The 15,180-nt window shown below is 38.7% G+C and overlaps 1 protein-coding gene across 1 annotated transcript in view; it reads left to right on the top strand.

Moving 5' to 3' along the window:
* man1a1 (mannosidase, alpha, class 1A, member 1) overlaps nucleotides 1–15,180 on the top strand; it is a 124,711-nt gene that overhangs the window by 40,150 nt on the left and 69,381 nt on the right.

Genomic DNA, 15,180 nt, shown 5'->3' with positions numbered 1-15,180 from the left:
ACACTTTCGTTCACACCAGTCGCCCCACACGGCAGCGGCTCCTGCTCTTTCAATCCCAGAGATACTGCGAATACTGTGGGAACTGTTTGATGCTTTCGTTGGCCGAGGCTTTGTCGGTTTAAAAGCCGGACACGGAGCTAAAGCGGGCGACCACGCGGCTCTGCCACGACGGCACATTTGCCAGCAGCAGAGGATCAATACAAGTCAGTAAGCCCTGTAAAACACCACGGTCATATTTAATCTTAATTGTGTGAAAGGATGAAGAGAGCGACTGCAGTTAATATTTAAAAAACAAACACATTTCTGTCACAACCTCAGATTAATTAACGTTATGCGTGTTTTCCTCTGCAGGTGCTATTATGTGTTTGTACCAATAATTAATACTTATTTATTCTGACTGACTGGATTAATAAGATAGGGAATTGGATTTTTAATTTGTTCAGATCTCTTTCCTTCTCTTCTTGACCTAATTAAATCCGTATGGTGAGATTATTTGTTTTCCCGCCCCTGGTGTGTGTGTGTTTGTGTGTAGTAGGTGGTTGGTGTATATGTGACGGTGTAAATGCTGTGCTGTTGCGAGCTCTTGAATAAGACAAGCCGGCCCTCATGTGTGAGAGAGTCGCCCTGTGTCTGGACTGTTAATAAGACCGCTCTCTCGACACCAAGGTGAAAGTCACGTACGCTGTACCTGTGGTTTTTATCTAATCTAAGTTGTTGTAGTTGTTGTTGTCTTCCTGCCACCTGGTTGAACTCAGCTGAGTCTGCCCGAAGTTGGCAAGGATGGCGTCTTTGCCAACATCTGAATCGCTCCATAGCGGTCACCATAACAGGTACTTTTATTTTGAAATTCTGAGAAATATCTCTAATCATAATATTTTTATTGCCATGTCATGTAATGTTGTGATATACAGTAATTTTAAGCTCATATTGCCCACCCCTTCCAAAACAAGTTGGACTTTTTTTTTTTCACTCGACTGGCGCCCTAGTGGACAGATTGGGACATTTGCGTGTGACACCCCTGGACAGTTTATAATGTTGTAATTTGGTTTTATTCATCATGTTCATATGTGATTTTATTTCTACTCCATCTGATACAATGTAATACAAACGATACAAAAAAATTGCTTAACCTCAGGAACCAGTTATTGAACAACACAAATAGTCTGTCTCTCCAATCTACATTTTATATACAGTACACATTCAATAAATGAATGTATAAACCAAATATTGAATTAGGGCAGTTGAGTGTTCCTGTTGCTCCATAAATCAACAAATCAAAACTGAATCGTTTTTGATTTGTAGATAAAACAAGACATTTGAGAACAGCATCATGTCCGGGTTTGTTAAACACTGATCAACTTAACCACAGACCAAATAAGTGCTTCAAAAAAATGTATTATGAAAATAATTATCAGTCACAGCTCTTTATGATATATATTTGAAATAGGTCTTCAAAACACTAAAGCGATTAACTCACAAATAAGGCTAATTTATAGTAACTGGCCGTTAAATAAACAAACATGACAGAATGGATGTATTTGACACGTTTTAAAAGCATCAGTTCCATATCAAAGCCTCCAAATGTTTTTCATTCCTCATCAGAAGAGAAACATATTAATAATATTATTTTTCCCCTACTACTTTCTATTAACAGTAACACACATGTTCAATATGAAGTAAATTCAAATTCATTAAGAAAGGAGAGGAAATGAAACGGGAAATATCCTGTCTATTTTTTTTTTTAATTCTTGTTTTATGAGCAATAAAAAAAATGCTGTCAACACAACACTGACCTATAAAGGCATCCAATAACAGTCAGTTACAGCTGACGCGTCGGCAAACGCGTCCAGCCAACATGTGTTTGGCAAATCGACAAACCCCTGTCTCTTCCTTTATCTCTGCTCTTCTGGACTCTTGAGGGGAAAACAAATCTGCCTCTGTAGCAGCGAAATGCTAATGGCAAAGTGTGTACTTTCATCATCGGTGGAGCAGAGGCTTATTTATGCGGTTAGCTTGACATTGACTTGTTGACATTTTTATCACATGCTGGCCACATTCACATATTTATGCTTTCATGTTGAAGTTTGAAGCCACAATCTTGATTTTTTTATCTGTTTTTTTTATATATATACGTATATAGTATATAGAAATAAAATATGATTTCTGCTGCTGACAGTCAGCTGCTTTAATGTGAATCAATATACTTTAACTTACCTTGTTAAAAAAAATCGATTTCTAGGACACTCTGGTATATTAAACAGGTTACTCCCCCCCGTTTATGTTGGAGATTAAAATCGACAGCGAATCCAAACTGTGTATCAAAATAACAATAATATGTGTAATGAAGGGATGGGCTTTAGTATTCAATTATTCACTTGATAATAAAAGTCAATCAGTTGCTGTGACTATTCACATTATATTCGATACAAAGCAAACGTTGTATCAATGATTGCGTTTAGTAAAACAAATCTCTCTACACCAATGACTACATAATTTGAATTGCATCTATTACTGTAAGGTGGCAGCAGCAGCAACAGCAGCAGCAAGTGTTTAGTTTGTGTACTTCGTGTGTTTAGAGATGATGAAATTTAACACGGCCATTGAATGCATCTCGTTAGCCGCTCCCCTTCGCTCAACACAATGTGAACCCTGCATTACTTTGACTAGCTCTTTTGCACTGAATATTCAAATATTTGATGGATAATACTGAATATTTGAATAGTGTATTTGCCAGAATTGCCCATCCCGAGTGTAACATTCACAAAGACCTTGATGGCTTTGAGATGTCCTATTCAAAGCAAATGTGCAACTAATGATTATTTTCGTTTGAATCTGTCAATTATTTTGTCAATTGATCGATTAATTGCGCCATAAAATGTCAAAGAAATATACAACACATGTTGATCAGCATCAGCAAACCTCAAAATGATGACATTCCCAAAAACAAAGTTATGTATTTTTAACGAAAATCATTTATTTTTATCAAATCAAATTTTATTTGTATAGCCCCAAATCAAATCTCAAGGCTCTTTACATGGTAAGGCAGAGACCTTACAGTATTATAGAGATAAGAGAAAACCCAGTTCACACAGTGAACACACAGTTCACACAATGAACCTTTTAACAGGAAGATAACTTTCAACAGAACCAGAGCTCGGGAATCTGCCTAGGCTGGTTGTGGTGAAAGGAAAATTGGGTGATAGAGGGTAGAGAAAAAGAGAGTAGGGGTGAAGTAGAGGTGGTAATATTTTTTATTATTATACTACTACTATACTATATAATACTCAGATTTAAGAATCTGAACAATCTGAGAATTCAAAGTAATGACGCTTTTCCATTATACACTTCTAGCACTACTCAATGCCACTTACTAATTTTTTTCTGCTTTTCTATTAGTGATAGTACCTGGTGCGTGGTACTTTTTTAGTACTTGCTCCAGTGAGGTTCCAATCGAGCTGAGCCGATACTAAAATGTGACGTCAACAGACTGCCGGCCACTGATTGGTCAGAGTGTCTTCACTGGAAGAGTAATGAACACGACACAAGAATCAAAGCAAACAGTGTCGAACTTTAGATCGGTTAAAAAGACTTCATCTCCAACATTTAGAAAAGGAAATGTCTAAAATTTCAATATTTAACAGAGTCTGGTGTATTTAGCGACAGCACTGCTGAAAGACGGCAATTGTGAGCCAAATCACAACCCGCGCAGTGGTATTTCAGTTCAGTGACTGTGTCACACGGAGTCTGTGCTCCGGTCATGCAGGAAGTACTGAACGATTCTGTGAACAAATCTTTTTGATCAACCGATTCTAATGATCCAGTTACACCGAAAACAACTGCTTTACAAGTCACTAGCCTGATAACAAGTAGTGCTAGAACTGTATAAGGGAAAAGCGTCATTAGTAATCGATTCATTCAGCTCCAATTCCCTTCTTCCTTGATTCGAAAGCACACACAACTTTTGACTCGAGGTTGGAAACCTTGTGAAGGGGGTGAAAAAACTGTGTATCTTTTATTATACATTGTAGAAGATTTACTGGCTCATTCTAATGACCACCATCCTATATTTAATGAGGGGATTCAATCAACTTTGTGCAAATTCAATTTCTCCTCCGCTGTTTCATCACGAGTATTTATCGTACATAAATGTACGGAGACGGAGAAACTCGGCAGAGTGAATACTAATCATGAGATTAGCCTGTTAAACTCCCCCTCCATGTTAGTTTTTCTCTCTCTCTCTCTGTTTCTCTCACTCTATCCATCCCTCGTGTCTGTGCCACAGACGGGTAAATAGGTTTTAGATGACTGCTCCTCCAGCAGACCCATTTCCATGACTAAATAAGACAGCTTGGCCCCGGGGCCTTGTCACGGCCCCTTTCCAACTCCTATGAAACATGATGTATGATGATAATATCAGCCTGACTCGGATTATTATGTAATGAAGCCAGTTTCCGTTGCTAATATGTTTCCCCCGGTGCACGGCAACTTCACAGAGTAGTTAGAAGTTTTCAGAATTAAACATCGCTGAGTATTTTATAGAAAGACATTTTCATATATTAGACATACTATTAATGATTTTGTGCATTGAGAGACCGTAGCATGTGCTGAAATGCTTGCGCTCGTTGACGATAAAGCTAAATTCTGGTTTCCCTGGGTGAGACTTTACAAGTGGCCACGGATCGTTCTCAAACGTTTGGCAGCCAACAATGTTTATCTCCTCAGCCAACAACTCTGGCAGAGAATCAACCACAATTTGGATATGCTTTGTCAAACAGTATCACAAAATTAGTTTTCTTAACCCAAACACTTGAAGAGAAAGGGGCCAGAGAAAATGATTACACGAGCGCAGTCTGCTCCAAATCTTGTTTTGACACTGACGAAGCACAATTGGTGTCCAACTGAACAGCTCTCGCCTTGGTTTTTTTTCATTAGTGTAAGCAGCTGAGTCTGAACACGGTGGGTTTTGTTTTAGCACAGTTGCCAGAGGGAAGTGGGCTATAACACGCTGTCTGGGTGGTAGACATGTGACAAATAGGAACGTTTTCTGTCAAAATAATCCTGATTAAATGAATTGTTATGCAAGTTTTTTGTACACAATTACATAATTGACTTTGATTTGTGAATTTACGTTATCAAAAAATGTCACAAATTTGTTACTTACATCTGTTATCATTGCATAGCGTAACATAACATAACGGTTTTTGCTAAATATTGCTAAAGTTATGAAAAATACAACTTCCAATGTTTTTTATTATCCAGGTAATCGAAATTCGAAAATCGAAAGGATTTGGGATTGAGAATCTGTTTTATGATATTTTTAATTACCAAAGCATCGTGTCTGGACAAAATGATGTAGAGCTGAGACGATTACTCAATTAATTTATTATTAATCGATTACTAAGTTAATCGTTAACTATTTTGATAATGGATTCATCGCTTTGACAGTTTCTTCGTAATTAAAGATTAAAGAAGAAGAAGATTTACGATTGTTTCAGCTTCTTAAATGTGAATTTTTTCTTCATTGGTTTGCTCCATATAACAAAGAATATTTATGTTGGGTCAGTTCTAACTTCGGTTTACGATGCTGTGTTGGTAACTCTTTAGTTTTGAAATTAGAAAAAAACCCTTTTTGGGGGCCTGGAAATGATTTGAAATGAATAGAACATTTTGGGAGTTTTAAATTTGTGATATAAGACTTCAAGCTGCATGAAAACTCATGTTATGCTAGCACATCAAAGTAAGAGCAATAATATATAGTTTTAAACATTGAAATTGGGTGAAATATTGTGGAAACGTTTTGAAAATGAGTTGGTAAAAATTTCTGGCAACTCCAGCAAAGCTAACATGTAGCACAGCTGAAGAGTGAGTGACTTAATAAGCTAACAGCTCTCATCCACACCTCAGTGTCAACACATCCCAAGCATCGAGTATCTATCAGTATTGGTATCTCTAAGCTGTATCGATACAATCATTGCGAGACCCATCCCTGAGTGTTTTTCATCGCTATGTGCAGTGATTTCTTAAAACATATTTTACAAATTGCTGACAAAATCAAGATGGAAACTTCAACAACAATGTACAAGAGTTCATTGTTTGGTGACTTTATTGTGCCTTTGTTCCAAGGGAAGAGATAATCCCATGTAGAGCCTGGACAAAAGGGTGGATCCAGGAATTTGGGCGTTGAGTTGGCCTCGCCTTGCTTGCTCTTGGATTTCAGTGGGCGGGGCTCGTTTTTGGAAAAAACGTGGTATTGCCATTGCCAAACACACACGACAGATAATTTACGTGATGACACTCATTGGCTTGTTCGCTTGTGTTGTCAAACCGTTTTAAATCAAGTCTTTGAGAAACTGATTTCTTTCAAAAATGAAATTTGGAGCCGGGAAAAGACTCATTCAGAGAAACAGAATCTTATATTGTGTAACGTGTTTGTTTGTTTGTTTTTAATTCAAACATGCCCTTAACTATTTAGTGAACCAGTTCCCTAGATGAATGGACAGAATAACCAGTGTGAGTGTAAATAAGTGGACGTTCAGTGACTACATAAAGAGGCTCTTTTGGAATGCCTGTAAACTTTGAGTAGGTAACTGAAGGGCAGACTCTGCGGTAACAGCTTTCCATTGTGGTGCAACAACCTCGAGTCACAAGTGATATTTCACTGAGGAAGCTCCACATTCTCCCCGCTGTCGGCTCAGCTCCATAAATACAGTCTGTGCTCCTCACGCGTAATTTGTCTCTTTATGCAGAAGCTGAGTGATTGTGATACAGTGTCAGAGCTGATTGATTCATTTAATAAACCTATGCATTGCCCACGTTCTCGTAAATGACATTAAACCACCAACGTTTATAACCGGAATTGATTATGCAATGCTCATATTTCATTTCGAGTTTCCGTACCTGAAATGCTTTTTTTTTTCTCCTCTTGGTTTCAATTAAAATGTTTTGTGAGGCAAAACTTTATCAGGGATCATAAAAAGCTTCCTGTCCCCGGAGATGCGGCGGATTCGCCCCGTTTGCTAAAATTAAATTTGCTTCCATTTGCACATCCCAGTATATCAGTCCATGTATTTACACTCGGCTCTATAAAACAAGCATATGGCTATCGATGCTCCGGCCCAGATTTGGATGCCTATTGTTTGAATTTTTTTATCAATACTAATGCTGCCTTTCAGTAATACTACTGTAATTTACACTTTAGCTTTGACATTTAATGCAACTTGTATTAGTCTAATGTCAGCATAATTAAGGGACAACTGGGAACTGGAAAATTAGCAGTTCCTGATTCCAAACTGCCCTGAAACAAAGTTTTCTATGGAGGATGCTCAGTTTTAAAAGATCAGAAATGAACTATTATTATTGAATATAATATGTAATGTATAACAATGTCAGTCTACAGTCTGCACTACAGCGCAATTAAATATTTTATTTTCAATAAAGAAACAATGTGCAAACTCAATATTAAATATATATAACGGGTCATCAAGAAGAAAGTTTTAGTTATTTAGCCATATTTATCAAGTTAATTGGCTCAACCAATCAAACATCTAATAACTATTAATTGATTATTGATACATTTGGGAAGATTTTCTCCACTTTTTTTGTCTCTTTTGAAGACACATTTGTTGTCAATAGCTTTTACCACAATGAGTTTAACTTTTATTTGTGTTGTCGTTGTCATGTTTGTGTTTTATTGTATGTTTTGCGTCTACAGTATTTTATGTGCGTACAGATGTTAGACTGTAGAACACTTTTGTGCAACCCTGTTGTGCTGTAATAAATAAAATTGGATTGGATAAGATACCGAGTATCTGTATTTGTCCGATAGTCGTCGAAAATCACTGGATTGATATCCGAAAGAGAACAATTTTTAAATTTGACACCACCCAAAATCCTATGCATGTATATCACATCTTCACAAGCCAAACAACTCATGTGTATGGCTCTTTATTTCTTCTTAACCAGAGCAGGAATGTGTGACAGTTGGAGAATTCATGTCTTTGAAGTAGCTTGAAATGAAAATCAGTTGGTACTGATAGATACTCAAGGTTGTGACATCGATATCAGTATCACAACGTGATATCGTGCCATCCCTAACTGATATTGACCAATGAGGGCCTAGTATCATCTTTTACTGTCTTCTGTGATACCTGTTCCGACTCAAATCCTCCTGTGACACAGCTTGTGGTATTTATTGCTTCAAGGAGAAGCCATAACTTGTTCAATAAAGAAGTAAGACAAACATTTTCCAAAACTTCTCAGACCTAATTATATATTTCAAGTTTTCTGAATAGATGAAAAAGAATCAGACCTCCTCCTCCTAAAATAGCAGCTTTGTAACCGTCACGGACTCCTCCACGGTACAAGCCCTTGTGGCTTTTCTTACCAGATCACAATGACCACGGCTGAATATGTGCTTTGTCCCCCGCATGATGAATTATTACCTTGTTAAATTTCTCCACATCATCTGGATCTCATTTTTGGAGCTCGGTGCCAGTGAGTTGTCAGGCCGGCCTTAAGCTGTTCCCCAGCTCCTGTTCGACATTATGTAGTTTAATTTAATCTCCGCCCCCATTATTAACCAATGAGCCAGAGGTGAAGTTTGTGCTAAGGAATTATCTTGGAGTACAGTGTGGGTGGAAGGGGTTCCAAAAGGACACAATTGCAAGAAGAGAAAAGTTTTATAAAACTTTGAAACAAAGCTGGAGCAATTTTGGGTATTTACTCATGCGAGCAATACAAGGAAACAACTATACTCCTTGAGATAATGGAACTTTAACAAAGTGACGCATATTTTCAGATGTTACTAGAACTCTGAACCATCATCTGCTCTCCCTCGCCCTTTTATTTGCTCGAGACACACACGTTCAGCAACTGACCTTTTGTTTCTGACACAACATCCGGAGATGGGAGGACGCTCAACGCAGGCCTTTGTGAAATTCATAACCCCTTTAGTCTTTAGCGTTATTAAATGGCATTTATTCTAATTGGAAGTTCAATTCCAGAGCCTGGTGTAAAACCTAAACATTGATAATTATCCCAGAGAGAGAGAGATAGAGAGTTTGTGTCTTCCTGGTTCTAATGAAATGCTCTCTGTTAAAGGTCATGAGACGTAAGGTTATGTGTCATCTTGGACGACTGATCTTCAGAATTGGAGTTGCCTCTGTATATTCAAATAAATGTCATCACAGACTCCAGGACCTTCTTCTATGTTCTCCAAAATCTTGATTGCAAAAACTCACACATTTTTACGTATTTTTTCAGGGTTTATGTTACAAGAATACTTAAGTCACATTAAGATTAAAATCTCTATTAAAAGTAAGACGAGGTTGGTCCTTCACTAGCGTGATACGGTGCATGAACAGACTTTTCTTAGGTCACAAATAAAAGAAAAGCGAATTTAAAATACAGGCCGTCGCCGCTGCAGCAGAATCACACTCTGCAGTTTTCTGTTGTGTGTTTTTGATTTCCTTTGCTCGCCGTCTTCCTAATTGACACCGTCAACAACAGTCCACTGACTTCTCTCCACAACAGCCAAACGAGCTGAAGTCTGAAGCGCAGGCTCTCCTTGCCTCCGCTTGTCTCTCAGAGCAGCTAAGGGTAAAGCATGGGAGAAGACACTTGTGTGTTCAACCAACCGGAGGCAGAAAAAAAACCTCCACATGGGCTGTCTTTATTCTGTCTGAAATAAACACACTTGACTGGGCCACAGTGTGCTAAAGGTCACGACTGATGTCTCGTGTTGCAGGCAAAGAGAAAATAGCAGATTCTGTGTTTATTGGGTTGCGTGGATACATTTGGGTTGAAAACTATTGATTTTTGGGAGCTTAAGAATAAGGTTAATGTTACAGGGATTTAGTTATGATGGGTAGAGTTTGCGTCGTGAAATAACCAATCAATATTTGCCTCTTTTTTGAGGTGGAAGTGGCACTTTCAGTGATATATCTGGCACATTAATTATCGCTTACATTTCATACACACAATGTCAAAGTTGGCACTGCACGCACTGATGTCCTTCATAAGTCATCTCTTCAGTTTGACGCCTTGGACAGACATGTGAGTAACAGATGGACAGACACATGTAACCTGCTTTTAGAGATAGATGAACTGTGGAAAAGGTCTGGAAAATTGTGTCTGAATGTTTTTTCCATTGCTTTCACAACTGCGGGAAAGATTTCTGGAACACCCTGGTGAGCGGTAGTGATTTGGTCTTGGGACACCCAAGTTTGCATTTGTTTGCTGTGAAGTGTCTGAATAATTTCCTGCTGTGTTTTCACATGGGCTAAATTAAACTTTTTCTGGAAATTTGACCTGAAGGCCGGCAGTTAGGAACATTTCCAGAAAACGTTTTGTGGACACTTGCGTTCTCACATACGATTCCTCGTATGGACTTTGGTAGCCTGGGTCAACCACATCTGATGAGGATGCTATTTTAGCCAACTTGAGAATCTCTCAAACAACAGAACCAATCGCAAACCCCTGGAGTGCTAGAGGATAGCTTACCACAATGACCACAATGAGGCAACATCTAGCAGCGGACACGGCGGGAAGTGAAGAGCAGCTGTCTTAATTTGGCTATTTCCATTTTAATTGACTTCCACCATGGCGCTCCCCCAGGAGAGAAGTTGTAAGACGCCATTACTAGATAGCCCCCCTTCTAGAAAACTTCTACAAAAAAGTATGTTTGTTGACGCGTTTTCCGTAGATGTGCATATGTCATCCAGATCATTGGTGTGATTGGTTGAAGGACTATCCGTTTGCGTACAGATGCATTTCGACCTTTGTCCGTTGGTCACTTCTCTTGAAAGTGGTTGGTGAAGACACCTTTTCTAGACTCATACTCAACCGCAGAAGAGATTGGGATGTTGTCTTGAATTGGGGCTAGCACAGGCCTGTATGTTGTTTTTGTGACACCTCCGCTATCCAGTGTGCATTAGTTTGGATACCTACATTTGCTGTGGCGTGCTCCTGCTCCAAGTTGATTTTTCCTCTCATCTAAATCGCGTTAAAAGAAGTTCATGTTGTGATTTATTTGGTGGTTCAATTAGACGAGATGATGAAACCATGTGGCATTCAATATTTCTTCATTTTCTTTTTGGCAGTGTGTCCCGCTCTGCTGCTTGGGGTTAGCTCATTCACATTGTTTTTTGACAGCCTGTTAAGACTTTGGTTTTTAGTCCGACAGTTGGACGGATCCATAGCTACAGGCAGTGTGAAGAAATGAAAGGCCTGTGTATCTCCTGAGACGCGGTGGAGGCTTTGCAGCAGAGGTTATCTGCCTGGCCCTGCCTGCAGTGCTTTAAAAGGCCGTTGGATGAATGGCAGTCTTTGCCAAAGAAGATGCTGCCAGGGGTTTTTGTGTTGGTTTCCTTTTCTTTATGTTGTTTTCCTTTCTTCCTGTCCTCCATCTCAGCCCTCTTGATGGTTTTTCTGCTCCTCGCCCCCTGGAGTGATCCTGCAGCTCCTCGTATCACTGTATAGCGACACAAGAAAAAAACACAGATGGAATAAAAGCACAACTGAAGCACCTTCTTTCTTTTTTCCTCCTCATTTGACCTTCAACTGTGTCTCAAATGATATTGTTAAATGCTTTATATCCTCTGGTTATACCTTCTACATCTGCCAAGATGATATATGGCTAATTTTCTCATTCATGTAATACATAATTACATTATTACTGATAATGTATAGCTATGACTAAGTTATTTTCATAATATTTGAATCTAATGCCTTTTTTCTTCAATCTAGTTAGATCAGTGTTTCCCAAACATTGAAATTATGTCTTTTTTTGACCGCAAACCAAACATTATTCAGTTTTCATGATTTATTTGTTATATGGACTGAAGAAACCAGAGAATATTCACATTCAAGAAGCTGAAAAATCAGAAAAACTTAATCAATTAACAATCAATAAATCGTTGCAGCTCTAGTTACCAAGTCTTCAGCCACAGACTGATTTGGTTTATTGGTTCAAATCCAGCACAGATGTCTGTGTTTATCTTCAATTATATTTTGACTTTGTCCTTGATTTCTTTGATTTCTTTCCTTGATTTTGTCTGCAATTGGAATGAGTTTCATTGAGGACAATTTGTGTGCTTAGGTGTGTTAGTGTGAGTTTTTTAGTTATTTTTATTTACAATAAAGACTAAAATAAAATAAAAAAATGCACAACTTTTTAACAATATGCATGAAACAAAAAGATAAAATGAAAAGCCAAAACAACAGGTTGATCTCTCATCTGTGTTGGCTTTGTATTGCTTTGTTTTGGTATTGTACGGAGGAAGTGGCTACGTTGGGCTTGTCTTCTGCACCAGTCAAGGTTAGACAGAAAAGTTTGGCCCGGGTAGATCCAAACTAGATACAAACAGGGAGCTTTTAGAGTTTAAAGGCTATCACATGTAAGAAAAGGTGAGTTTGCAGAATGCCTGGGAAAGGGAGGATTTTTCTAAATTGATTCAAATGTGTGCAGGAGGCCAACAATGAAAGGTCTCCGATGAAGTTACAGGAATAAAAAAAAAAAAAGAGAGTATAAAAGTTGGCCTTGGTAAAAACAGTTGCCAAACCTAAAGAAACCCCTTAGATATCTGCTACTGATTCAGAAACATTTGGGTTGCACCAAATTCAAGCTACGGTTTAACAAGTTTTATTGGATTGTTCTCATTTAAGCTGTAGACTCTACTTCGACTGAACAAGGTGTTAAAAGTCCAGGAATCACAGAGTATTGAGGACAAATAATCCGGTGTAGAATTGAGAGAAAGGAAGAGTATGAAACTAGTTAGTTATAGTGATCAGAGGTCATATCTTACCTGACACAGGATGTTGAAGAACCATCAAAGACAAACAGCGGGGGCCTCGTCTCGGGCACGACACCGCTGTGACTCTGTTTACCTGTTTCCTCTTCTTCTCAGAGCCGAGCTAAAAATATCGTGATCTGCCGCCGCCGCCAGTGAAGAAGCCGTTTGTGTTTTCCAGACGAGTCATTTAGTTTGTTATATAATTTGACACCGAGTCGTCCCGGGCTGCAGCCTCAGCTCCTGCACTGCATCACACACACACATGACTCTGAATCACACTCTCACTCCCTGTAATTGAAATGGATGCAGTGATTCCGCCTAGGCCTTCCCTCAGGTGTGTGTGTGTGTCTTCTTGTATGTGTGTATTTGTGAGGACTAAAAAAAAAGAGAGTATAAACCATTTTGGCTGGTCCTCACACAAATGTAAAGGGCTTTTTGAGGGTTAAGACCTGGTTTTAGGGTTAGGGTAAGGGGGTCCTCACTTTGAATGTTGCGCAAACATGTGTGTGTGTTCTTGTATTTGTAGCTTTGTGAGGACCAAAGATTGAATAAACCATGCAGACTGAGGACATTTTGTCTGGTCCTTACAACTTTAAAGCACTTTCTTGGGGGGTTAAGACCTGTTTTTAGGGTTAGAATATGGCTGAGGTTATGGTAAGGGTTTAGGGAATGCATTATGTCTATGAGGGTCCTCACTAAGAAAGCTGTGCAAACGTGTGTGTGTGTGTGGTAGTGGGGGGGGATTGAGTTGTGTCTGAAATGATGTAAATCACAGGCTGCACAGCTGAAATGGGAGTATCCATCTCACACACACACCTCGACACACACACCTCATAGCAGTGCTGTGTTGTAAAAGCTCATCCCCTGAGCTTGTGTTACAGCCTGCATCAACATTAATTAATCATCTACATACACACACACACACACACTGAAATACAAGCCGGTGCTGTCATCTCCAAGTCCTGAAATCTCACAGTTTGTTTACACCAAACTTGTTGGTTAATAATTTTATGTCAAAGCTTAATTCAAAGATGCACAAAGTTTGTGTCAGTCACGTCAGATGAAGGGAAATTATGTGAATCCTGCGGGGATGGAAAAATGTATCCAAACTAAATGAAACTGTGTGATGCAATATCACCAGTCTATATTCAAAAACAGAGGTAGCAGACGGAGCAAAGCCGAAGATCTAACCCTCAACGATTTGGGGGAAATCTGTAATTACAATTGTGAATTTATCAGCTATATAATTGACACATGTCAAGGTTCTGTTCAGTAATCACAGTTTGGGGCTGCTTGGTTAAACATTTGGTCCAGAAAATATTGGATCAATGTTTTCCCCCAAACTTCAAAATGAAGATTTTCTCAAATGTCTTGCTTTGTCCACAAACCAATATAATTGAGTTTTAATGCTTTATTTTTTTGTATGGAGCAAAGAAACCAGAACATATTTGCATGTAAGACGCTGAAGTATCAGAGAAACTAAAGAAAAACACTCAAACCGATTATACTTGACACTTAATTGATTAATAATTGCGTAATTGACCTTTCATTGTGGTCCTTAGTTCTATGAAATAGGTTTTAAGTGTAATTGAGCCATACCACATTAATTACTCTTAATCCTATTATGAGAACGATAACTGTGTCAACTGTGGTTGCACTTAACTAACACTTATCTAACGATGTTTACTCTGCGTAGCATTAGCCTCCAAAGTGATGCTGCGAGCGTGGAGATGTTGAACTTCAGACACCGCCCGTCTTTCCCCCGTCCCTGTCTGTGAATGAACACCCACTTTTCACCTGTGTTCTCACAGAGAACACACTCACACACACACTCACAAACACACACACACACACGTCAAAATCTACTGATAATATGACAGCTAAACTTTCAACCTCAGGGCTTCGTAAGACTGTGTATAAAAACAGTCGGTTGAAAAAGGGAAACCAGGGAAGAAGGATGGAAGTGGTAAGAACACCATTATTTGAAATGGAGTCGATTTCCAGAGGAATTATTTATCTCAATTAGAGCTGGAACTAATGATTATTTCCTTAATGGAATAGATTTGGTCCATGTGGGGGGGAAAAATTGATAGATGTGTATAGGTTGTACACTTCTTTTATTTTAGGTATCTAAGGGTTTTGCTCCAACAGCATTCGGTTGTACATGTACAATGACAAAGATATCTTATCGCTTATCTTGGGGCTTGTTTTGCAGCTGTGATACTGCGTCCATTTTTATCTCCGGTCTAAGGGAACGTCGTGTATATTTGGTTAATTATCACATCTTTGCCTTGAAGCCTCCTTCATGTATCACTTTCACACTGAAGCAGTGTGTGTGTGTGTGTATATATATATAAATCGCCTTTCACTGTAACCTTGACAAAAAGTG

This window comes from Solea senegalensis, linkage group LG17 (genome assembly GCF_019176455.1).
Source record: "Solea senegalensis isolate Sse05_10M linkage group LG17, IFAPA_SoseM_1, whole genome shotgun sequence".
Lineage (NCBI taxonomy): Eukaryota > Metazoa > Chordata > Actinopteri > Pleuronectiformes > Soleidae > Solea > Solea senegalensis.
Note: the sequence above shows the minus strand (reverse complement) of the source record. Positions and strands in the feature narration are given on the sequence as shown.